The sequence below is a fragment of the Pinus tabuliformis genome, chromosome X, assembly GCF_031772625.1.
Source record: "Pinus tabuliformis cultivar Carrire ecotype Pingquan chromosome X, CPIR1, whole genome shotgun sequence".
Classification (NCBI taxonomy): domain Eukaryota; kingdom Viridiplantae; phylum Streptophyta; class Pinopsida; order Pinales; family Pinaceae; genus Pinus; species Pinus tabuliformis.
This window is the reverse complement of record NC_142308.1, coordinates 1,481,063,800-1,481,090,220: the sequence shown is the minus strand read 5'-3', so window position 1 is coordinate 1,481,090,220 and position 26,421 is coordinate 1,481,063,800. Positions and strand designations below refer to the sequence as shown.

The window sequence follows — 26,421 nt, the reverse complement described above, 5'->3', positions numbered from 1 at the left end:
TGGATTGCAAGGGTAAAACAATTTGTGAAAAGTCAAGAACAAATCTTTTAACAAGATTCTTCTGACCTACGATGGATTGCATGGATCTTTTGTTGCGAGGCAAAGAGATTTCAGAAATTTCTTTTATCCTATTAGGATCTATGTGAATTCCATCTTTGGATATAATAAATCCGAGAAGTTCACCTTCGCTTAAAGCAAAGTAAGACTCCTTTGGGTATAGAGAAATTCCATACGTTTTACAATGTTCAAAGATCTGTTTTAAGTCTTTTAAATGATTACCGCGTTTCTTTGAATATATTGTTATATCATCTAAATAAATGACCACAATTTTATTTACCGTACCTTTGAAAGCTATATCCATGGCTCTCTGGAAAGTCGCACCAGCGTTGATTAATCCAAATAACATCTTTTGATAGGCGTGTGTTCCCCATTTGGTTATGAATGTGGTTTTCAGTCAATCATCTGGATGCACAAGAATTTGATTATAACCTGACAATCCATCCAGAAAAGACATTAATTATGAACCTGCGACTGACTGCAGTACCTGTCCCATAGGAGGCAGTGGAAAGTTGTCCTTCTGACAATCCTTGTTGAGATTGCGGAAGTCTATGCAAATACGAATATCACCATTATTTTTCCTGACTCGTACTAGGTTAGAAACCCATCTTGAATGTCTAACAGGAAAAATGATTTTGGCTTTAAGAAGTTTGTTTAATTCAGAGTTGATTTGATTCTCGAAATTTGGATGAATCTTTCTCAACTTCTATTGTATAGGTTTTTCGTCGGATATCATATGAATAGTGTGATGTATGATAGATGCATCATACGTTTTAAGATCATCATAATTCCAAGCAAAAACGTTTTTATATCTTCTCAAAAAATGAATGAAAGCTAACCTTTCGTGAGGTGCAAGACCAAGACCTAGATTAATATTTTGTGGTTTTAGATCAATTCCAAGATTTACTAATTCAAACCTCCATGTTGAACTTTGAAGTTTTGAATTAGTTGGTTTCTTGAATGTATCTTAAAGATCATACAGATCCTCCAGCTTAACTACAAATTTGGGTATGGGATTTTCATTTGTCTTTTGTTTAAGCTGACTATCATGTTAGCCTTCATCTATTATTTGGTCATCATATGAGCCCTCCGATGTTAAGAAGTTTATGATATCCTGATCGTCATTAAAAACCAGCCAATTGGTGATATTATCGGGAATAGACGGTCTAAAAATTAACTCTATAGAAAATCGATCACGACTATAATCCTTTGATGGTATGAGTTTGGAAGCAATGTTAGCCAAGAGATCAACACTTGCATTCTGAAGTCTTGGTATTGGAGAGATATTAAATGCCAAAAATGCGAGGTAAGGTTGTGGACTAATGATTGATAATGATTTAAATGTCCATAAAGGCAGTGAATAGTGTTCCTTACCTGTTTGATCACAATTTGAAAGCCTCCAAAGACTTGGAGGTATTTGATATCAAGGCCTATGGCTTTGTACAATTCTTGAATTAATGCCTCATACTCAGCAGTGTGCATTCAAATTCAAGTCTGCATGCCAACATATTTTTCTCTCCTTCATGGCTAACTAATATGCAACTTGCCCCTGCCCCATCATTAGATTTAGACCCATCAAAAAATAATTTCCAAAACAAAGAATTAACTACTTGTTTATCTACAAATTGATACATTTGGAAGAATCTGTTTGCGAATAATTTTCAATCTGTGAGGTAACAAAATTCTCTAGAAAAGGTGAAGTTTGTGCATTAAAATTGCCCAAAAATGATTCAACAGAATAGTTTCCAATGATATTATTGTTGTATGCAACATGCTCATTTTCTCCTTCGAGTTCAGTCACAATGTACTTTAAATACTTCTCATGATTGACCCTTATTTGATTTGGCTTGTTGTTGTAAGGAAGCCACATATGAGACCAGGCTGTTGCGAAATAGCCATGAAGAATTTCGGACCAATCTCTGTTGAGGATCAAGTCGTAAAATTCACGAATAACAGTGACTAATATGTCAATTATTTGACATACTCTCAGATTTCATGAAAGTGTGATGGTAACCGAATTAATTTCTCCTATGACTTTGACTTGTGTCTGATCTAACTGTACAAAGTGATCAACATATTTATGGGGTAAAACATTTAATTTTGTGCAGACTATTTTTAGCATAATGTTGGATGAAGCCCGTGAATAAACTAAACAATTGTGCAAATTCTTATTAAATATTTCAAAAGTCAAAAGAAAAGGAGTATGAGAATGAGATCTACCACCAATTAAAACAACATCAGTTGATTTGACTTTATTTGATGAATTAGTGGGAGGCTTACCCATTCCTTGAGCAGCTTGAGAAATTACAACAACATGAAGAGGAGAAGTAGGAACTACATTTAGTTCCTTGAGCAATAGCTTCTACTGATGTTTCAGCTTGATAAGCTCATATAGCATAATATTAGCTCTGGTCTTCTTCATGTATTCAACTATGTTGTATTCCATATCATCATAAATTACCAAGGTTTCGGCTGAAAGCGAAGGTTAATATTGAGGCGGTGATGTTTGACTAGACTTGGAAGAAAATTTCTTACCGATTGCTTTTTCTTTGATAGCAAAAGTTGATGGTTTCTGTTTTTGACTTGATTGCGGTGAATCAGTAGCGCTCTTGCTTCTAGTGGCAATAGGTAAAGCTTCTTCTTCATCATTGTCTCACAAAGGAAGAATGAAATCCCACATTCCATGTACTTCAACCAACTCTTCATCATCAGTTTGTTCTGTTGATAAATGCAATTGTGTTGTTTCTTCCCATGATATATAAAAGATTAAAACTATCTTGTTAGTTAGAGTTTACTATTTTTTAGTTAAATTAATTTTTTTATTAGAAATTTTTATTATTAATTAAATTAATAATTTTATTTTTAATTTTTAACTTTAGAGTTTTCCAAATAATAAATTTATAGTAAAAATGATTTTTGATTTAAGTGATATATAGTTGAGTAATTTATTATACCATAGCGATCGATATCGCTTTGACTACGTTTGAATTTTTAAATATCAACCGCTATTCAATATTTTAACCAAAGTTTTATGCAAAAAAGTGAATTTTTAAAATTATTTAAATATTTTTCGATGGTTTTCATTGGCTATTCAACTTTGGGGTCTTATTGCCGAGTGGAACTTGCTTTTAAGCGAAATTTGGCCTTTATCCAAAGTTTTTGGAGTATCATATAAAAAACATTTCGTCAAACAAAATTTGTATCCAAAGTTTTGTTATTGCAGGGTTTAGTTTCCATATGTAATCGTCCCTTTTAACATATGCTAAGTTGCTAAGTTGCAGGATTTTGTTTTCATCTTGGGAATCTTCAATGAAAACTATACGATGATCCTAGCCTTACATTTGGAGAACCCTAAATCTAACACCTCTCACTCATTAGGGTTGGCTTGGTAACTCATTTCAAGGAATAGACTCCAGATGGCTAACATAGGTGGCTCTTAACACTATGAAATATGCGGCCATTAGTTCAGTTGAAGGTGTACCTAGGTTTGCAGGCTCACCCCCTCATCCGGAGAAGAATCAAGTCTGGAAAGGGGTTCCTTACGGTTTTTACCTTTTTACTTTCGCAACAGGGGTTTCACTTGTCTCAATTTCACCTGCAATCTCCAGGACTGCATGGTCGGAGCAATGTCCACCACTTGCGAAGTACTAAGGTGAGGGTTTGTAATTATTATGAAATTGTTACTATATTCTTTACTGCATAGTGAACCAACTCACAAACTGCAACGATGTTGACTACAGTCATCCCTCCTTGGGTGTGAGCCACGGTCCCTCTTGCAACAACAGGTAAGCATCGACTCTTAAACGCTCTTGTCCAATTTGGTCCTTCTATTGCATTGTTCATTAATTTTAACCCATCTCCCTTGTTTGCTGCAGGTAAGGGTTACCACGCTCAAATTCTGGGTACATTGAGGGCTATGTCCTCGTTTCTGTCTAACACATAACTTATTTTCCCAGGTTCTTTTCTTGCTCTGCTCCATCACCTTAAGTTATATGGTCATGGCTACTTTCCACGAGCGTTTTCTTAGTTTTTGTTTAAGTAATATAGTTTTGTCGGATGGTATCTATGCATCCCACCGGTTGTAGTCTTACGAACCATTCAATGGTCTGAAGATTTTCTTTTCTTTTTTGTTTAACTTATAAAGACTGTAATTTTATTTTGTTTTGTTAATTTCTCTTAGTTTTTTTCTTTTTTCTTTTCTAATTTATAGGGGTTCGGCATAATATTACGATTCCAGTTTGTATCTAAACGTAGACCCACAACGAGTTAATTAACTAAATGCAATTTTGTTTTCTATGGTTCACTTATTTAAATATTTTGGTGGTTATCTGATAGCGTTGTTTCCCTCTCTCAATATTTTGTTATGTTGTAATTTAGTTCGGATTATTTCCACATTACTCTCCAGGGTTGTATTCAAGTTTAGATATGTAGAATCCATATCAGAACTGTCACCATGGCTGACTTCACGGTTGGCCGGGGGACTTAATCTGGTGTGTTGTTTTTCAGATGAAAAATTGCATACTATTCTATCAGTTTGATTGTTTCTCGTTGGGAAATGATTATGTAATTTTCTTCATGCATAAATGTGGTATCTATATGTATATGCATTGAACCAGATATTTTCCATTTTATAATGTTTGGCTCGAACGCAACTGCCTAAGAGTACGTGTAGGCTTGCTTCTCAATCCTTTTTTGTTTAATGTTGTGTTTGTATTTCTATAATATCTATGAGTGAACTATGCAATTAGTACGAATATATTACGTGTATGATCTTATCTTTACTTTGCTAACAGTTCCATTCTGATTTTTTATGCAGCTCCGAACACAGTTCTATACCGCACTGGTAAATACAATTTGATTGTATACACTCTTTTGATTTCTATATGTATTGTCGTATTCTTGTTTTATTTATCAAGATTCCCTGTTTATTTTAATCTGTGCAGGTATATACAATTACCACAGTGGTCCTAGTTTGGCAAACTTTATATTATGGCCACATCCGCACGTGGCGGAAGACAAGGAAAGCGAAATCCTCTCCCGAGGTATGATGGTTGATATGAATTTGACATAACAGTAATCTTCTTGTATATCCTATCAGAGTTATCTTTCCATTGCAATCTGATATAGTTTTTAATGGATATAGAACCGTATAAAGTAACTTTAATGGATATATATAATTTTTTTTTTCTCTAAATCTGATGGGAAATCTGAGTACTTTCCATATTTTGTGGATGGTCATCTACTTTATCTAATGAAGGGGTTTGTTTGAAATGAAAGTAGGGAAATCTGAGTGCTTTCCATATTTTGTGGATAGCCATCTACTTTATCTAATTAAGGGGTTTCTTTGAAACGAAAGTTTGGAAATTTGAGTGCTTTCCATATTTTGTGGATGGATTAGTAGATTTCCATATTTTGTGGATGGCTATCTACTAATCTAATTAAGAGGTCTATTTTAAGGAAATCAAAGAGAGCCTAATTCATCATCAACAACCATATTAGTAACATTTTTTTAAAAGGGTTTATTTTAAGGAAATAAAAAAGAGTCTAATTCATCATCAACAACCATATCATTTTTTGTTATAATCTATTTCTTTAGACTATTAGACCAAATTCTTGAACTTACTTTAACTCATATATAATAATGTAAAGTTATAATAATGTAAAGTTAATGAGAATCAAATTCATCATCAACAAAAATATCAAAAACAAACCTTAAACTTACTTTAGCTCATATATAATAATTTAAAGTTATATTATTGTTGCTACTTTAATGGATATACAACAATGTAAATTTGTCTTATTGTTGCAGAAAAACAGCTCTCTTGAAGCAAGGATCGGTCAAACCACACAGAGCCCGTGAACATACCAGAGAATAAAGACTATTCTGAGGAGCTAGGCAAGAAAAATGATGCAGATAATTTCAAGAAATTATCTAATGGGACTCCTGCATCTAGTTTACCTACTCCCACTTTTTCGCTCGTGACAGATCGGTTGGAAGAAACCTATACTACATGTAAATGCGAGAATGGCCTCCCTGGTCTTTGGACTCCTTTTTTTATCAAATCCCCTCGAATTTTATAATGGTTCCACAACTTGAAAAAGTCATTTTATAGGTTATGAGATTCTAGCTTGAAGCGATGATCCGAGCAATATAGCTTTAAGGCAGAGCTATAATAATAGTAAATATTCCCTATGATGTGCGAATGCAAATTCAAGTTCACTATTGAAAATGCTCAGCCGTAATATCTGATGGCATTTCATACATATTTCAGCTCCCTATTTTATGCTGTTAGTCAAACCGAACTGAAATATAGATTGTTATTTTCTTTCAGAAATACAAATCAATTCCCAGAGATGGGGCTAGAAACCAAAAAGAAAACTTACTCAGGTATTCTGTCGTATTTTCACAGAAAGGCAAATCAATTCTGCCAGACAAATATAACTATAGGTTGTTATTTTCTTTCCAAAATACAAATCAATTCCCTAAGATGTGGCTACAAACAAAAAGTCCAACTTCGGTATACTGTAGGTAGATAAAAAGTAGAAAAAACGAAGTCCTACTATACGTATACTATGTGTGAATGTTTTTTTAATGGTTAATTACGGTGGAATGGTAATAATAGTAAATATCTTATTGTGTGCAGCTTTAAGGTGGAGTGATAATACCTGCAACGTTAAGGAAGTCATTTTTATGTACAACAATACTTCGAGGTACTGCTGAGGGACAATGCTCGACTTATCTTCCGATCATCTAAATTTCCAGGTAGCTGTTGTATTTTCTTTATTTTCATAGTTTACTTCGCAAAGACATGCCTTTTTTCCCTCAGATTTGAACAATTTCTGGGATTTTAGCTTGGACCGATGATAAGAGCTGCAGCTTTAAATGGGAGTGATAATAATAGCAAATATTTTATCCTGATTTAAGGTGGAGTGATAATACTAGTTAAAAAAAAATTGATAATTTTCCGCAGCTTTAAGCTGGGCTAAACATACGAATAACTATTCATGTCCGTTGATGTACATAGCATGCACTTTCAACTCGTCTGATTATGCCATGGTGAACATGCCTATGCCTAGCATCACACCGAGAATTAATCTGGTGGTTTCTTTTTGAAATACAAAAGCCTTCACGTGGATGGATTACATTTTGCAACAAGATGCATTCGATGAAGCATTGTTTTCTGTCTATTACACAATGTGGTTGATATAGTTCGAGAGAAAACAAAATGTCAGAGAAAATATTGTTCCAATTGTATTTAAATTTTGCATGCCATATATGTTTGTTAAAAAGGGAAATGGTACAGATTAAATATTGTTCCAATTGTATTTAAATTTTGCATGCCATATATGTTTGTTAAAAAGGGAAATGGTACAGATTAAATATTGTTCCAATCGTTGTTTTATTTTACACGATATATAAATTTGTTCAGCTTTATCCAAAAAAAGAGGTTAACTAAAAATTGAAATAGTTGGATTTAACACAATATATAGATTTGTTAAGCTTTAACTGATAATGAAGACCTTTATTAATGTTTTGTGCGAACAGGTGGGCAGACGGGCACACGCAATGGTTGTGTGTTTTGCATGTTGCTGGATGTCTAGGTGTCTCGCAATGGCGGGCTGAATGCTTCAGTTCATAGAGAAAGTCCTGTTGTGGAAACAATTTCACCTCTTGACTAGGTAGATACAGTTACGCTTCTCGTTGGATTTATTGAGTGGACTAATGAAGTTCCAGTCTAAGAAGCAGCCGAGCCGAAGACTAGCAATGTATGGTGAACTTGGTTAGTCATGTGTCCTATGCTTCTTTTGAACTTGGTCAATCTCGCTTATTATTTCAATCCAAATTAATATACAAGCTATTTTCGGCAGGTATGCCGTATGCAACGCGAACTTGTTAAAAATGAACTTGTAAAGATATTTTTAAAAATTATAATTTTGACATTTAAAATTGTATTATTTAATAAAAATTGATGTGTTATTAAAAATGAATTGATAAATATATATTTAAAAATTATAACTTTGACATTTAAAATTATATTATTTAATAAAAATTGATGTGGTATATGTTTGTGTGTATATATGATTGTATTTATGTTTGTTTATTATTTTTAATTTAATTAATTTGTAATGTGATATTGTGATGTATTGGAGTAGTGTGTTTTATTTTAAGTAAATTGAAGGTTATTAAAAAATGATATTTAATAAAATATTTTTTTTAAGAATTTGTATATTGTAATATTACAAATTTGTATTTGTATTATTTTATTATTTAAATTAATTTGTATATGTTAAAATGATAAATTTTATGTTTTTTAAAATTATAAATGAATAATATATTTGATAAATATGTTTATTTTTATTATTTTTAATTTAATTAATTTGTATATGTTAAAATAATGAATTTTATGTTTTTTAGAAATATAAATGAATAATATATTTGATAAATATGTTATTTTTATTATTTTACAAATTTGTATTTTCGTTATTTTATTAATTTAATTAATTTGTATATGTTGAAAAGATGAATTTTATGTTTTTTAAAATTATAAATGAATAATATGCTTATTTTTATTATTATTTTTTAATTTGTATTTAAAATAATGAATTTTATGTTTTTTAAAAATATAAATGAATAATACATTTGATAAATATGCTTATTTTTATTATTTTACTATTTTTTAATTTAATTACTTTGTATATGTTAAAAATGATGGTTTTTTTTTAATATAATTAAATAATATGTTTTATTTATATATAAATGTATATAGTTTTAAATTTCTCATTTTAAAATTTGATTTTTAACAAGCTCATATTATCTTGCTTTATATATATTAGTATTTATGTTATAAAGTATGATTATATAACATATAATATGTTTTTATGCCCACCGTGTTTTGGATTGATGGTGAATGGGTGCACTCTTTAGGCGCTCTTTGTTATAGGTCACCTGTTCAAATCCCCGTGGGTGTACCTACCAATCATATATATATATATATATATATATATATATCTATTATTATTTTTTTAATTTAAATAATTTGTATATGTTAAAATGATGATTGTTTTAAAAAAATAAAAATAAATGAATAATATATATGATAATTATGTTTATTCTATTTTTATCTATTTGTATGAATTAGTAAAGCATATAAATATATATGGTTTTTGGGGTCCATATATTAGGTGCCTTTTTGGGGTGTGCACGGTTATGGGAAGTCTTTCACTTAACACATGACCCTTTTTCTCTTGATTGTAGTGTTGGTGAGAGACCCATGTTTCCTCATGGGTAGTTGTACGCCATGCAAATAATTTTCTGATTTAATGATTATGAAAGTTCAACTCTTGCTCAAGCAAAAAAAAAAGTATTAGGGCAGTTAAACTGAGTGCTTGTGAAAATTGTCTAGCTGCCTCAAAAAGATCGTCAAACCTATCGTTCTCATGAATAAACACCTTAACTTTAACAGTCGAGGTAAAATCATACACGGCCTTAATAGAGTCATAATGCCTTTCCCGAAACTCAACAAGATTTAAATTGTGAATGTGTTTGAATTCAACCTGTGCATGTCTGGAGTCGTTTAAACAATAAACACCACACCCTTGCTAACTGTCGGGTACCCAATTTCTCTGCCTAATAATTTATTGGGGACATACAACGGAAGTACATGTGGTGGAGCAGTACTTAGAAAAGATATAATATATGTAAATAATTCCTCTCCAAACCATCTCGCCACAGGTTGAATATCAACCTTGGCTTCTTGAGATAACCTTGGGGCTTTCTTGTCAAAGATAGCCTGATGAATAGGGAGCATAACACCCTGACAAATCTGATAGAAATGTTCGTTGAAACAAGATTTCCAAAGAGCTTTATGATATACATGAATTGGTGTGGGATCCTAAGGAGCCCACTTCCATCCCATAATTGGAAAAGGAAAAATGAAACACATAGCATCAATGATGTAGGTACACACAAAATTGTAGTGACAAAATGGTTCTTCCTATATTCTGTGATACAGTGGGCTAAGTTATTTGACAAAATTGTGGCCCAACCCATTCAACTGAAAATTTGGTAGCGTCTGCATATCCAAATAATCTACATAGCAATGTGGCAATGTATAAATAAGGAGCCGAAAGAGAGGCTACCGAATACATACTAGTTCTATCCATCTTGTGTTTGCTAGGATTTGACCTCCATTTCTTTATAACTTCGGATGGTTCTTCATTTTCAGCAGCAAATTTCTCAACAAATGCTTTATCATAAACCCTGTGCGATTGAGGTAAATGATACATTCTTCTGATATCCTCTGGTTTAAAAGAGTCGATGACCACTTGCCTTGAGGTTACAAATTCTCTGTCTTCAATGTTCACATTTTCAATAACCCATTTCACCATATCAGTGTAGGGTAATAATTTTGGCCTAGATGCTACCTTATGCAAAACAAAGCATGTGACCTTAGGATAAGAAGTGTCTGAGGATTGAATATCATCTATCATCACTTATGTATTTCCTTCTCGAATATATCATAAACATTCTCCTAGGAGTCAGCACTACACTCTCGTAGACAAGTTGTATCAGAAAATAAATGTGATGATTCCAGTACATCTTTAGTCGTGGACTGTGTAACCTTTCCCTTATTCATCTTGACCATCAAGCCGAGTAATCGAATCTCTGTTATAGTCCTGTCACCACAAAGAAGACGAGAATGATAGTGCGGAGGATGAAAAATAGAAATATGACGACATGCAAATATGAAAACCTTATTCAAATTAATGAAACTGAAAAAACTTAAATGCACCTGTAATGGTGAGAAGACATCGATATTTTCGAACTACAGAGTCATAAACATCCACAACATTTAACGGTATCTGCGTAAGATTCATATTAACTCACATTAATGAAGTCTATTGCAAATGATCTTTTCGTAGCATATCATTAAAACTTGTTAACGTACCATCCTTAATACGTGAAATGTAATTTAATGATGTGTCAATGGGTTTGAATTCTCTCACAAATCGGCTCTTTACAATGCCACATAGTAATTTGATTGCTAGTTTTGTGATTTGCGAGATTGCGATCTCATGGATGCGAATGTGTTTTAATATTATAGTTAATTCGTTTGTTGTGTCCATTGTCATATCGCAATATGTAAAAGAAGGTTTAACATGTTTTGTTGCTTTTTTGCAAAGCGAAAAGTCTCACATGATTTGACCGGAAAGGAATATTCCTGTATTCTCTACATATCGCAAATCGGTGATGTTTCAAATGGTAACGTTAAGTGTCGCACACAAGACTTTGAGAAATGCAAAATGCAATTTAACTTGCGATCGGGGTTTTGACTTTTTATTTGGATTTTTAATGATTTTAAATCAAATTATTTTCTAAAGGGTCCCCATTTATTATCTAAATGAATTCACCAAATTCGGGGGGGGGGGGGGTGTTGTTGTGCAACACAACAATTGGCGATTCACTGGGAGAACGAGTTATCTCTGATAATTTTGAAGTTTCTAAAACTTCCAAAGTAAAAATAGATCAGGAAATAGGAATTGAATGAAATTTTAGATAAGTAATATTTCTTTGAATAAAAACAAACTCACCTAATTATAATTCATTTAATATCCTCTTAAAGATGAAAATTCCTTTGTCTATATCAGTCTTTACCCAGTTTAAAAATAAAGTAGGGGGCTTTGGCAGATCAGATTTTTAATATACTCATTTGTCAAAGGTAGAGCCTCTATTGTATTCCATATCATCATAAATTACCAAGGTTTTGGCTGAAAGCGAAGGATAATATTGAGGCGATGATGTTTGACTAGACTTGGAAGAAAATTTCTTACAAATTGCTTTTTCTTTGATAGCAGAAGTTGATGGTTTCTGTTTTTGACTTGATTGCGGTGAATCAGTAGCGCTCTTGCTTCTAGTGGAAATAGGTAAAGCTTCTTCTTCTTCATTGTCTCACAAAGGAAGAATGAAATCCCACATTCCATGTACTTCAACCAACTCTTCATCATCAGTTTGTTCATCAACTGTTGATACTTCTTCTTCTTCAAAATTTGATTCGACATTTAATATGGTATTTGGAGGTTTAGGATCAAAGATTGGATTTCTTTTAAAAGGTCTAAAAGGATTTCTAGAAGAAGTTCCAACTACTTGTTTCGTTATCTCAATCATTTCATTGGACATGTTTTTAAGTACTTTTTGTAGACCTTCAAGATCGAAAGGGTCTTTAAGTGTTTTATTCTTAGATTCGTCTTTGAAGGTGACCTTTTTGGATTTTCTTTCTTCTAATGCGTTTTTCTTTTCTAAGGCTAAAATTCATTTCTCTACAACTATAGCTTCTTTCATATTTTCAAGCAAGGTTGGTTTAGCAGATCTATCAACAAAAGTAGTTGTATTTTAAGGGAGAGCAAAAATGTACCATTCATTTTGTACTTTGGCACTTGGTCTAGATGCAACTAGGGTTTTATTTAACAATTTGTTAAAATGTGAATTGAAATCCTTAATTAGCTCTTTTGATTCAACTTTTAAGTTGGAGAGATCATTAAGAAGAGTAGTAGTTGAGCGATCATCTCCAAACTTGGTTAGGAATTGTTCTTGGAAGACGTTCTAATTATCAATGAACCAGATGGTAACGAAAAGTACCAAGATCCTGTTGATCCTTCGAAAGTATAAGGAAATAATTGTACAACAACATCTTCTTCAACAACTCCATTTAGATTTATAGATAACATGAAGTTGTTTATATGCTCTTCGATAGGAAGACCGTCATCAGGGTTAAATTTTAGCAACCATTTTTTCGGATGGGAAGGTAATGGATGTAATGGTCCTTCCATTTGAAAGGCTCTTGGATTTTTCCATGGTCTTTGAGCCATTATGGGTATCTGTGTGGAAGAAGATGCACCAGTAGTAGAAGGTGATTGGGTGGAGGAAGACTGTGCTCCTGTATCAGTGTAAATCACTATTTTATATAGTGAAGTGGATGATTGGATAGAGTGAGTTTGTGATGAAGATGATTGAATAAATGAAGGAGTTTGTGGTGATGGTGAGATAATATCACTAAGTTTCAGACTTAGATTTCTTGGTTTTCCTCCGAGGAGGAGGTAGAGGAAATTCATATGGAGGTATTCCAAAATTTTCACTCTGTGATCTAGTTAATCTTTGAGAGGAAGGAAAATATGAAGAAATGTTGGCTTCAGATAATTCAAATTCTTCTTGAGACCGAGAAATACCTTCTAATTTCTAGATTAAATATTGTACTTCAAGAGTTTCTGCAGAAGAAGGTTGATCTGATTTATTTGGGGAAACACTAGTGGATTTTAGAGATTTTTTCACAACTTCACATCTGGGATTTGGAGATCTGGAATGTGACCGGGAAGTTATAGGTTATGGTGAGGGAGTTTGACTCTTAGAATGGCTTTTGATTTAGATTTACTTGCCATTCATAGCCCTGGCCATCCTTCTAGTGCCAAAATGTTGAAGCCTCGAAATTCGCTTCAACAACATGGGGGATAATCACCCGGTTGGGGACTTGAATACCGTCCCTTAATAAAGCTTGCATACCAAAGATTATCATTAATTGTTTCTATCATATTGTTTCATTTTTCACTTGCGCTAGAAACTACCCTTTCACCCTGTTTTATTTGGATTTCCCAGTCAGTAAAGAGAATGCCCTTGTGAGATTCTTTGATCTTTGGAAATTTTGTTGTTTTTCCCTTTGAATTGTCCTGCCATGTGATCAAGTTTGAAATCTTTTCATCTATTTCCTCAAAGTTGATTTTAGCATCTGTGAATTCATTGACTAATGCATCAACTTCTTGGAACAATGGGCTAATCTCTACTAATTGCTTACAAAAGATTAATTGTTGCTTTGATAGCAATGAATTGAGTTCTGAAGCTTCTTTGATGAATTCATCAATTTTTGGGTAATCCTTCATTTGATCTACAGTAAATTGCAGCTGCGCGATTTCAACGTCTTTGACATTTAATTTTGCTTACCTTTAAAGTCTTAGGCTCTTGAAACTTTGCTGCATTTGTTCAAGCTATCATTTAACCTGTTCCTGTGTATTCACCTTTTCTCTTGTGAGTTGATCTTCCAGCTGCTTTATTCTTTCGTCCATTTCTTTGATCAATTTTCTCACTTCTTCTGCCTTGTTAATTGTTGGAGAAGCATAAGCTCCTACAAACTAGGATATTTTGGTCAAATTTTTATATGGATCTATCAGTGTATCTTTCCAGAAAACGTCCATTGGCTTGTTTTCTGGCAAGATAATAGCAACATGGTAAATCTTTCTCTTTTTCCTTTGTCTCTTCATGATTGCTCGATGTTTGGGGCTATATAAAATATATAAAGGAGGAATTTCCTCCTCTTTCAAAACAATCTTTGAAGAAGGAAAAGCAGGAATAACTTCGATATCTTCTGAAGTAGTGAGAGATTTTTTTGAATATTCCTCGGGAGGTTTTGATGTTTCAAGCAAAGTTTGTGTTTGACTCGTACCCCCTTGTGGTTCATTGATTATCTATTCAAACTGCCCCCATTCTTTCTGCATTTTCTCCTAATCAAGTCGCTTCTCGGTATTCTTTTTGTTGGAAGGTTCTTCTATGTCTTTCTCTATAGCAGACTCCTTTGGTGATTCAACATCTTTGGATGCTTTCTTTGCATCCTTCCCTGAGACATTAGTAGAAACCCTTTCTTCCTGAGATTCCTGTGGGATTATTTGAAGTAGATTTAAAGGCACATGCATTAACCTTTGGTTTTTGTACTCCTTAAATTATTCTAATTCAGTTGGATTTAGTCTTAGGGCAGCTAAACTCTGTACTTGTGAAAATCGTTCATCTGCTTCAAAAAGATCGTCAAAACAATCATTCTCATGAATAAACGCCTTAACTTTAACAACCAAGGTAAAATCATACACGACCTTAATAGCCTGGTCATGCTGCGTTTGTGAAACTCAAAAATATTTAAACAGTGAATGTGTTTGACTTCAACCTGTGCATGTCTGAAGTCGTTTAAACAATAAACACCACACCGAAGTGGAAAAGTGGGCTAGAGAGATTTTTTAGACTCTTTGAGAGACCTGGTTACACCCTTTGTAACTGTCTAGTATTCAATTTCTCTGGCTAATAATTTATTAGGTACATACCACAAAAGTACATGTGCTCGAGCGGTGCTTCCAAAAACTCTAATATATTTAAATAATTCCTCTCTAAACCATCTCGCCATAGGTTGAATATCGACCTTGGCTTCTTCAGATAACCTTGGGGCTTTCTTGTCAGAACAACCTGATCAATAAGGAGCATAACCCCCTGACAAATATGATAGAAAAGTTCATTGAAACAATATTTCCAAATAGGTTTATGATATACATGAATTATTGTGGGATCCTGAGGAGTCCACTTCCATCCCATAATTGGAATGGGAAAAATGAAACACACAGCATCCATGATGTAGGCACACATATAAAATGGAGGAATGGTTCTTGTAGTGACAAAATTCCTATATTCTATGATATGGTGGGCTAAGTTATTTGACAGAATTGTGGCCCAATCCGTTATTATAGAATTAGAAGCATCATCAAATAGAGGCACCCATTCAACTCAAAATTTGGTAGTGTCTGCATATCCAAATAATCTACATAGCATTGTGTCAATGTATAAATAAGGAGTGGCAAGAGAGGCTATCAAATACATACCAGTTCTATCCATCTTGTGTTTTCTAGGATTTGACATCCATTTCTTTATAACTTTAGATGGTTCTTCATCTTCAGCAGCAAATTTCTCAACAAATGTTTTATCTTAAACCTTGTGCAGTTGAGGTAAATGATACATTATTATGATATCCTCAGTTAAAAGAGTTGATGACCACTTGTGTTGAGGCTACAAATTCTCTGCCTTCAATGTTCACATTTTCAATAACCCATTTCACCATAACAATGTAGGGTAATAATTTTGGCCTAGTTGCTACCTTATGCAAAACAGAGCATGCGACCTCAGGATAAGAAGTGTCTGAGGATTGAATATCATCTATCATCGCTTCCTTATGTATTTCCTTCTCGAATATATCATAAACATTCTCCCAGGAGCCAGTGTCACACTCTGGTAGACAAGTTGTATCAGAAAATAAGGGTGATGATTCGAGTACATCTTCAGCCGTGGACTGTGCAACCTTTCCCTTATTCATCTTGACCATCAAGCCAAGTAATCGAATCTCTGTTATAGTCTTGTCACCACAAATAAGACGAGAATGATAGTGCGGAGGATGAAAAATAGAAATATAACGACATGCAAATATGAAAACCTTATTCAAATTAATGAAACTAAAAAACTTAAATGCACCCGTAATGGTGAGAAGACATCAAATTTTTCGAGTTGCGGAGTCATAAATATCCATATCTACGTAAGATTCAGATTAACTCACATTAATGTAGTCTATTGCAAACGATCTTTTCAGAGCAGATCATTAAAACTTGTTAACATACCGTCATTAATACGTGAAATGTAATTTAATGATGTGTCAGTGGGTCCGGATTCTCTCGCAACTCGGCTTTTCGCAATGTCACATAATAGTTTGATTGCCAGTTTTGTGATTTGCGAGATTGGGATCTGACTGATGCGAATGTGTTTTAATATTATAGTCAATTCGTTTGTGGGGTCCATTGTCATATCGCAATACGTAAAAGAAGGTTTAACATGTTTTGTTTCTTTTCTGCGACGTGAAAGGTCTGACATGATTTGACCAGAAAGGAATATCCCTATATTCTCTGCATATCACAAATCAATGATGCTTCAAATGGTAATGTTAAGTGTTGCACACAAACTTTGCGAAATGAAAAATGAAATTTAATTTTGGAGCGGGGTTCTTGGATTTTTTATTTGGATTTTTCATGATTTTAAATCAAATTATTTTCTAAAGGATCCCCATTTATTATCTAAAGGATTTTACCAAATGGTGGGGGGGGGTTGTTTTACAACATAGCATGATCACAAACTGACACCCTACAAAGACTACATATCACCTAGGAGTTGAAGAAACACCCCAGGTGGTCAATCCTAGAGTTGAAACTTTGTTTCAATGACCTAGACTCCCAACCGCATCCTTGACACTGCCTGCATGCGGTTGAAGGCCTCCAACTACACTCACAAGCATTGATCCATGTGGTTATAACCTAAATTGCTTAGTTCAGTGCCTGCGGTCCTGAGATTTGAGCCACAATTCCATGCCAGCCTCCAGACCCAAACCCATAACTGCCTGAGACTTCTCATAATGATAAATTATATGATGACAATGTTATTCATACAAATCTTGAACAAGAACTTAACCTAACTAGGCCCAACCACGATAGTCATTTTGTCAAACAGATAGTGAACATGTAAAATATAGGTCACGATTGCATATCTGATCATAAGAGTCTGAAACTTATCTAAGAATCACCAAGAAGGTTTAATGCCTTCTCGTAATAGCTTCAATAACACTTTTTATCCCATGCATTCATTAACCTTCATATACCTATCAAATCATGAACAAAGACATAGATAAAGTACATTACATATCCATGCTTATAACCAACATATAACTAGATTATTAACCATGACATAAAATCCATCAAATCATCATAATGTCAAGTATAAGTGCTCATAGAATACAATAGGAAAATAACTCTTATTAACTAATGGAAAAGACAGTCGAATCAGGGACTTCCAAGTACCACCTGACCATAAATTGAGTTGAACCCAATCTTTCTTTCAGCCAATCACCCACGTGCCATATTCCAAGCATGAATGTGGGATCTAAAGACATAAACAACTAGGGTTCTCGGAGATTAAACCACCTCCACCCTCAAGCTATCGTGATCTTGCCAAAACCGATCAAGAGATCACGAAACCCAAACAAGTTTGGATGCCTCGGAGTTTCCTCACCATTACCTTGAGGAATTTTCCTGTCTCCACCTACCTGTCGAGGGCTTCCTGAAGATTAAAGCACCTCCACCCCCAACCCTTAGGAACTTTCATGAGACCACCTCACTTGGTTCCAAAACCTTCCAACAATCCAAAGCTCAACTAGAAAAGAATCCCATCACACCATGGTTGTCAATCCTAGAGTTGGAACTTTGTTTCAATGACCTAGACTCCCAATCGCATCCTTGACACTTCCTACATGCGGTTGAAGGCCTCCAACCACACTCACAAGCCTTGATCCATGTGGTTATGACCTCAATTTCTCAGTTCAGTTGTGACCCCAAGTGGTCAATCCTAAATTTGGAACTTTGTTTCAGTGACCTAGACTCCCAACCTATTTACCTGCATGCGATTGAAGGCCACCAACCACACTCACAAGCCTTGTTCCATGTGGTTGTGACCTAAGTTGCTCAGTTCAATGCCTGCGGTCCTCAGATTTGAGCCATAATTCGAGGCCAGCCTCCGACCCATACCCATAACTGCCTTAGACTTCTCATCATGATAAATTACATGATGACAATGTTATTCATACAAATATTGAACAAGAATCTAACCTAAGTATGCCCAACCATGACAATCATTTCATCAAACATATAATGAACATGTAAAATATAGGTCACCAAGCTCGTGGTGCTTGTTTGAGGCCATACAAGGACTTCACAAGTTTGCATACTTTATTTTCATGTCCTTTCACAGCAAATCCTTCAGGCTGAGACATAAAAACATTCTCGTTTAGATCTCCATTTAAGAAAGCAGTTTTTACATCCATTTGATGGACTTTCCAACCGTTCTGAGCTGCTAGTGCAAATAGTGTCTGATTGGTAGCCCATTTTGCTGTGGGGGCAAAAGTCTCCTCATAATCGACCCCTTCCTTCTATGCAAAACCTTTTGCCACAAGCCTAGCTTTGTGCTTGTCAAGTGAGCCATCAGCTTTATACTTGTTCTTGTAGACCCACTTGCAGCCAATTGATTTGGTTCCTAATGGAGGATCAACCAGTTTCCAAGTGTCGTTCTTTATGAGGGCATCATACTCCTTTTGCATCGCTTCTTTCCATTCATCATGAGAAGCAGCTTCTTTGAAGGAAGTTGGTTCAAAATCTGTAGACAAGTTCAATTCACAATCATAAGAAACATCCATATCAACAGGTGAATTAGAGTCATCTACATCACCTCCATTTTGTCGGTTTGAATTTCTAGTTCCTGTCTTTCCAACTTCATCAGGATGAACACTTTCAAGTGTCTTTGTCAGCCACTTTGGGGGACCTTTCTTAGATGGTCTAGGCTGCTCCATTGATTGAGTTGGGACTGAATCAAGATTGATTCTCCCAATTCTATCAATCACATCACTTAAAGCATCATCTGTTGTTGGAGTTTCGTGCGGGGGAGAGTGTTCCTTAGAAGAAGATTCCACATGTTGATCTAGTATAGGAATTCCCCCTTCAAGATGTGGAATATGATTATCAAATTCTTGAAATGATTTTGCTTTTGCGAATCTATCCAAGCGATCAAGTTGCCGCTCAACAACATTGTTAGTTTTGGATGATTCAAGAAAAATTACATCTATAGATACAACAAACTTCTTATTTAATTCATCATAGAGACAATATGCTTTGGAGGTGTTTGAATACCCCAGAAAGATACACTTACGACTTCTAGCACCAAGTTTGTTTCTATGTACCTTTGGTATCAAGGCATAACAGGTGGAACCAAAGACCTTGAGATGCTTTACCGAAGGAACATGTCCATACCACATTTCATATGGAGTCTTGTTTCTTATAGCATTAGATGGACATCTATTCTTTATATATGCAACACATAAAACAACATCAGCCCAAAACATTATCTTTACATTTTTTAAGAAGAGCATGGATTGTACCATATTTAAGATTGTCCTATTCATTCTTTCAGCTACACCATTCTATTGGGGCTTATAAGGCACAATTGTTTGATGTTTGATCCCATGTTGGCGAAGATAGTTTTCAAATTCATTTGATGTGTATTCTTTTCCATTATCAGTGCGAATAGACCCAATATGAGATTGTGCATCATTTTCAATACATTTATTAAAACTCTTGAATGTTTGAAAAGCATCAGATTTGTTCTTCAATAAATAAACCCAACACATTCTGGTGTAGTCATCAATAAATGTCATGATATATTTATTTCCATTTGCAGAAGGAACAACCATTGGACCACATAAATCTGAATGAATGAGTTCAAGTTTTCTATATGCTCTTGAATGTGAATCATGAAAACACTGTTTGCTATGCTTTCCTAGAATGCAAGCATCACATGGCTTAAGTTTCCTAAGAATTGTAGGCAAACCAGCAACACCATTTTTCTTCAACAAGTGGAGGCTGTCATAGTTCAAATGTCCAAATCTAGCATGCCATAATAAACTTGATGGAAGTGTACCTTCTTCATGATGAGAATTGTATGAGAAATGTTGTGCATGAGCAGAGGTTCCTTGCAGCTTGAGAAGCCTTTCTTCTTCTATTCCCCTCATGACAAGTGAGTGGTCAGATGCTTTTCTTACCTCAAGCTTGCCATCAAACATATGAATGGAGTGACCTTGCTAGTGGATGTGGACCAAGGACAACAAGTTTCTCTTGAGATGTGGGAGATATAGAACTGATGCAGAAGAAAGTCTAGAAGACCAGGCAGTTTAAACCTGATTGTGTCAAGCTCTAATGGCTTGATTTTTGATTGGTTTGCAAAGTATACTGCTCCATCAACATTGTCAGTGAAATCTTCAAAAAAATATTTTTTATGAGTCATGTCGCAGGTTGCTCCTGAATTAAGCAACCAATCATTTTTCCAAGAAGCAAGTGAAGCATTAAATAAATATTCATTTACTCCAATATTACATTGTGCCACAACATAGTGAGCGGATTCAGGTGCTTTACCTTTGCCTGTATCATCAGTTTTACCTTTTTGTTGGTTTCTTTTCTGCTCAATTTTGTCCCATGGTAGCTTGCATGTAGAGGCATCATGTGATCCATTTCTTTTGCAGCGAATGCAATGCAAATATGCCTTTTCTCCTTGAGAATGTCTGCCCCCACCCGGACCTCTGAAATATCTTCCTCTTCCTCTTTGACCACTTCTTCCTCTTGAAGAATCTTGAGTAGGATGTTTTTCTTTATGAGCAAGGCACACAACCTCTTCAGAAGATTTAGGGGTTGTCTTCTTTCCAAAAGCTTTCTCTCTTTCAGCAAACTTTTTCACAAGAGAGTCAAAGGTGATATCTTTGAGATTTCCATTTGCTTGCAATGACTCAATATAATTGGAGTAAGTAGGATAAAGTGCCTTGAGAAAAGCGATAAGAGGAATATCCAATTCAACCTTAGTGGATTTGATATCATGCATTATAGACTTTACCTCAGATGTAAGAGCAAGAGGATCATTATTTTGCAGTTCAAGAGTGAAGAGTTTAATCATGAGTTGAACAACTTCAAGTGCAGAATGTGAGTCATAGAGTTCTTTCAGCTTTTGTAAGGCTTCAAAGGCAGTTGAATATGACGAAATATGGTGACTCACCTCTTCATTTACAGATGCTGCGATTAATGCATAAGCTTTGCTATTCTTGTTTTCCCAAATGACGAGCTCTTTGTCTGAGGTAGGCTATACTGGTTCATTGTCTCCGTCTCCGACACACACTCCTTTCCTCAACTCATTGAAAATGAGGGTGTGTTTTATCATCCCAGACTATTTAGGATAGTTCTCCTTGCGAGTGAGAATTATTCCCACCATGGATATGATTGAATGCATTCTGTAAAAAAAAATTACTTCTGCTGGCAAAAAATCTGTGTACTGTAAAAATACTTATGCTGGGAAAATGTGCTTCAAAATACTACAGCCTTATTTCCCTTCTTCATTTAATATACAAAGATCAACACTATGTTCTATGCATATAGACTATCACAATATTTTTATTGTTTTTGTTGTATTACAGTATGGTTGCAATTCAAGAGATATAATAATAAGTTATTATATAAGTCTTCAAACTCAGCTTCTGGATTTTTTTGAGCGAGTTTTCAAACTTAGCTTCTGGACTTTTGCATCTTCAAAACCTTCTTGACAATCTTTTGTTCTTCGACCAAAAATGCTCTAATAATTTGGTCACGTATAGTTGAACCAGATAAACGCCTCCATAGGCAACGGAACCAATATACCTATGTATATTGCAAAAGACTGTTGCGTGTTCAATCCACGCTCACCGCACTGTTCCCCGTTTCTTCCAGGAGGATCTACTATCGAATCAAGTCTTGTTTGCAAGTGGCAATCCAGTGTTGTTGAGTGGCTTCTGTAGGCTAAAAACAATGGTTTGCAAACAAAGATAAAATACGATATCTACATTCAATTACTATTGCAACAACAACCATACATGTTGATTCCCAAAATAAAGCCTCTCAATTAAATATACGATATCTGACAACGGAACCATGAAGTCTCTTATCTTTCTGACTTAAGGTAATAAAATTCAGATAGACCGATGCACAGAGATAAAAGCATAGTTCGGACTCCAAATTCCTCAAGCGATTCTGGTCACCCTATGAGGCAAACAGAATGGATTATATTGTCATATACAGCGAAACTGGAGGACACTTCACGTGGTTCAATTTTCTTCTGTAAAATCATGGAGGATCGCTGGACAGATTTCGGAAGATCTGGTTACAAGCTAGAAGAAAAAAATGATTCACAGCACCGACATTTCTGTCACAACCAGCAAGCTGGAGGCCAACATATAGCTCTACTATCAACAGGATTATTACAAAACTTAAACATAATACCACTTGCAGACAAAAAAATTTAGTGCAACATCAAGTTCGCTGAGTGGTCTAAGGCGCCAGACTGGGCGGACTGGTCTATGCGCAACATTTGGACAGTGGCAGTGACTGTGGAGGGGACAAAGGAACAGAGAGCCCAGCAGTGGACAGACTGCATGAAACTAACAGAAGGGAGTTACAAGACTATGCTGAAAATGGAGCTGGCTCTAATACCATGTCAGACCAGGCAGTAACTCCTCAAGGCAAAAATTGATTCTTGTATATTCCTTCAGGTAGGTCTTCATTAAATACATGAGGGAGAGATTGTTCAGTTCATCTCCCGATGACTGTTCATATTATTTATTTATCTATTTACATTATATTCACCCAATCATGAGGATTAGGTGTCAACAAAAACTAACAAAAAGCTCTCAACTAATCCTTTAATGCCTTTTTATTATTGATGCCTCTAATTCCTTCATTTTCCCTTCAATTTCCCTCTCATGTAAATTTGGGACCCTTCATCTCCTTTTTCTCCTATTTTCCTTTATTTTTATAAATAAAATGCCAAATAATGCCTCTTTTCCTTTGCCAATTTCCTTAGCCATAAATAAACTGAAAGTGACACCCACTAGGATGTTTTTCCCAGCATTCAACTTGGAATACGTGTCTCATGAACTTGGTTTTATTTGGGCTTTTATTAAATTTTATTACATGAACTTTTAACCCAGGGCTATTACAATGATACAAGCTTTACACCATTTCAACTTGTTTATGGCCTAGAAGAAATTATGTCAATTGAGTGTTAGATCCCATCGCTAAAAGTAATTGTTGAACTTATATCTGACACCTCTGCAGAAGAGGAGTCTGACACCACTACAGAAGAGGAATGTTTGTTATCAATGCATCACCTGGATGATACTCGTCGAGACACTACACTAGCTCTCGAAGCCCATAATTATGAGTTAAAACTCAATATGACAATCATGCTAAGCCTCGCTCTTACCAAGAGGGAGACCTTGTTTTAGTTTATGATCAAAAGCACAACCTCTTTGCGGGCATGAACACTTCAACCATTGGGAATTGGTCCTTATATTTTCACTAAGGTTCTTTTGAAAGGAGCCTATAAACTTCAGGACTATGATGGAATCTTGTTCGCTGGGCCCCGCAAAGGGCTTTATCTAAAAAATAAGTATGCCTAGTGTTTCATTAGGCATATGCTTTGTAATTTTATGTATATAAGTTTTGTTTCTTTTGGCATGCTTGTTGCTTTGGCTTACTTTTGGTTATTTTTCCGATGCATGTTTCTATTTTTCACAGATGTCAACCTCACTCTCGCCATATATCGGATAATATGCAGATGGTTCCAATCGTCACACATGACACATTGCATCAGTTGCTTGGGTACTTTATACACATGAATTAGAGATACTTAGTTTTGGAGGGGTCTTCCTTGGTTGTTCTACCAACAATATTGCTTAGTATAGGTTTGTCATCGAACTCCTTATGAAGTTTATATCTCCTGACATTTCAAATTTAGTGGTCAGATTAGACTCCCAACTCGTTGTTATGCATTTGAACAATCATTATCATATTCGTAATCCGATCTTGTTGAATCATTTTTAAAGAGCAAGGCTTTTGGAACGTAATTTCAATCTTTCACATTTAGTTTAGTTTCATGCATATGTGTACATTTTCATTGCAAAATTTATATTAAAAATATATAATACACAAAATAACGCCAAAAGATATATATATATATATATATATATATGACGATGATGATGATGATAGTGGTTAAAGTCCACTGAGACCAAATTGGTCTATTAGACCTACAATTTTCTTTGTTTTTAATTGTCTGGCTCCTCGTCTTTCTTGGCGAGATTGGTGTTGTAGCTTTCTTTTTTTCCTCTACGGTCTTCAAACTTCCTTTATCTTGCATCTCCTTCATCTCTTTTGGTTCTTGAGACATTGGTGTCTTAACTTCACGATCTATTGTGTTTGTCCTTTTGAAGATAGTCGGAGAAGAAGTTTGGTCTAGGAGATTTGCTTTGCTGTTAAATGAAGATTTATTTTATCCGGTATTCAAATCCTCATAAGTGTTGTTGCTTGAGGGGTTGTCGAGTTCACTTTTTTGTTGTTGGGCGGGGATTTCTCCCTGCTTGTCTTGAGAGTTGTTTCTTTCTTGCCCGATTTCTTGTGATTCAGGGTTTTCTCTAGAGTATTCTTCTTTGATGACAGTGTAGTGTTCTTTTTGTGCTCCTTCCCACCATGTAGATCTGTGGTGGTTTTTTCTAACAGAATTTTTCTGGAGGCTTTTGGGCAATTTTTGGCTAGATGGCCTGTCTCAAAGCAGGATCGACACCTGAAGAGGATACTTTCATAATCAAGTTTCTGGTTCCACACATAGTCTTTACTTTTTAGGTTTATTTATGTTGGGAATCCGGCGCTGAAGTCCATTTCCACACAGATGCGTGCATATGTGGTTCTGGCATATTCCTCTGTTTCTGGACACCTGTAGTAAAATTTCCCAATTGCATTTCCAATGGCTTTTAGCGAGAAGAGATCCAGAGATGAGAGGATAGGCTTGGCAATCTCAGCCAAACTAGTGCTAAGGTTATGACTGTTGTTGAGGGATTGAATGATGGGTTCCATGGCTTCACGAATAGGCCTGAGTTTTCCCAAAACCAAGGGCCGGAATCTAGAATACATTGTCTGCTTTCAGGATTTTCAAAATCTACTATAAAGAAACCCCTAGCACAGGGGTAGATATTAATTTCATCAGAAATGACAGGCTTCCATACCTCCGAGATCCAATTGTGGAGAGCTGTCAGCCACGGCCAAAAACCATTGAACCAACAGATTAGGGCACTTTCAGAAATCTTCAAAGCCTCATTGAGTGAGGCCTGGACCACCTGGACAGTGGGAGATGGGGCTTCAATAACGATATGGGAAGGAGCTTGCCCTCCAGAAGCGGACGGAATTGAGCTAGCAACTATTTTCGCAAAGCTCGGAGCCATATTTTACTTGCCTGTAGAACCCAACCGCAGAGAAATAAGGCAGAAGATTAGATCTAGATCTAGCCGCAAAAGATTGAACGGGTGGTTCGTCTATGAAATTGGTTGTTTCATTTGATAACCCCACAGCGTGAGTCAGCGGAGAGTGTTGAAGCACAAATTAGGAGCCGAGACCGAGCTGCAGAGAGATAAGGCAGAAGATTAGATCTAGATCTAGATCTAGTCGCAGAAGATTAGATCTAGAACCCAGTCGTAGAGTCTCAGTAAGCCTTTTAATCTGCAAGAAACCCAAGATAATCAGAACCTCCGGTCACTATTATTAGGAAGTGAAGCCAGTGGAGGACCACTATTATTAGGAGGTGAAGCTAGCGAAGGAGACTATGCCCTAGCGAGTGGCCTCCTCTTCATCCAAAAACAAATCATCGGAGGTTCGCAACGCTCCATGGAAACGATCGCAAAACCCATTGCAACAGCGTTCAAGATCGTTCCCATAACCCTTGTCAACAAGAGTTCCAGGGCTGTGACCACGGTCAACCCCACCAACATAGCCCCGTCACCGAAGCTCCAATTAAAAACCACAAGCGGCTCGCTCCCAAGTCTTGTACATCCAAAAATTCCCAAAACTTGGGGTTTT

At 35.4% G+C, this 26,421-nt stretch overlaps 3 long non-coding RNA genes across 3 annotated transcripts in view; all 3 read left to right on the top strand.

The window, feature by feature from the left end:
* The window catches only part of LOC149145606 (uncharacterized), an 82,224-nt gene that overhangs the window by 33,799 nt on the left and 22,004 nt on the right, over positions 1 to 26,421 (top strand). The gene's annotated exons all lie outside the window — the stretch shown is intronic.
* Positions 3,547 to 5,099, top strand: LOC149145608 (uncharacterized). Its single transcript, XR_016265245.1, has 5 exons — positions 3,547 to 3,709; positions 3,798 to 3,842; positions 3,933 to 4,013; positions 4,851 to 4,900; positions 5,001 to 5,099. It is a non-coding gene; the product is annotated as an uncharacterized LOC149145608 (long non-coding RNA).
* Positions 5,919 to 6,804, top strand: LOC149145607 (uncharacterized). The gene is made up of 2 exons (XR_016264663.1): positions 5,919 to 6,070; positions 6,702 to 6,804. It is a non-coding gene; the product is annotated as an uncharacterized LOC149145607 (long non-coding RNA).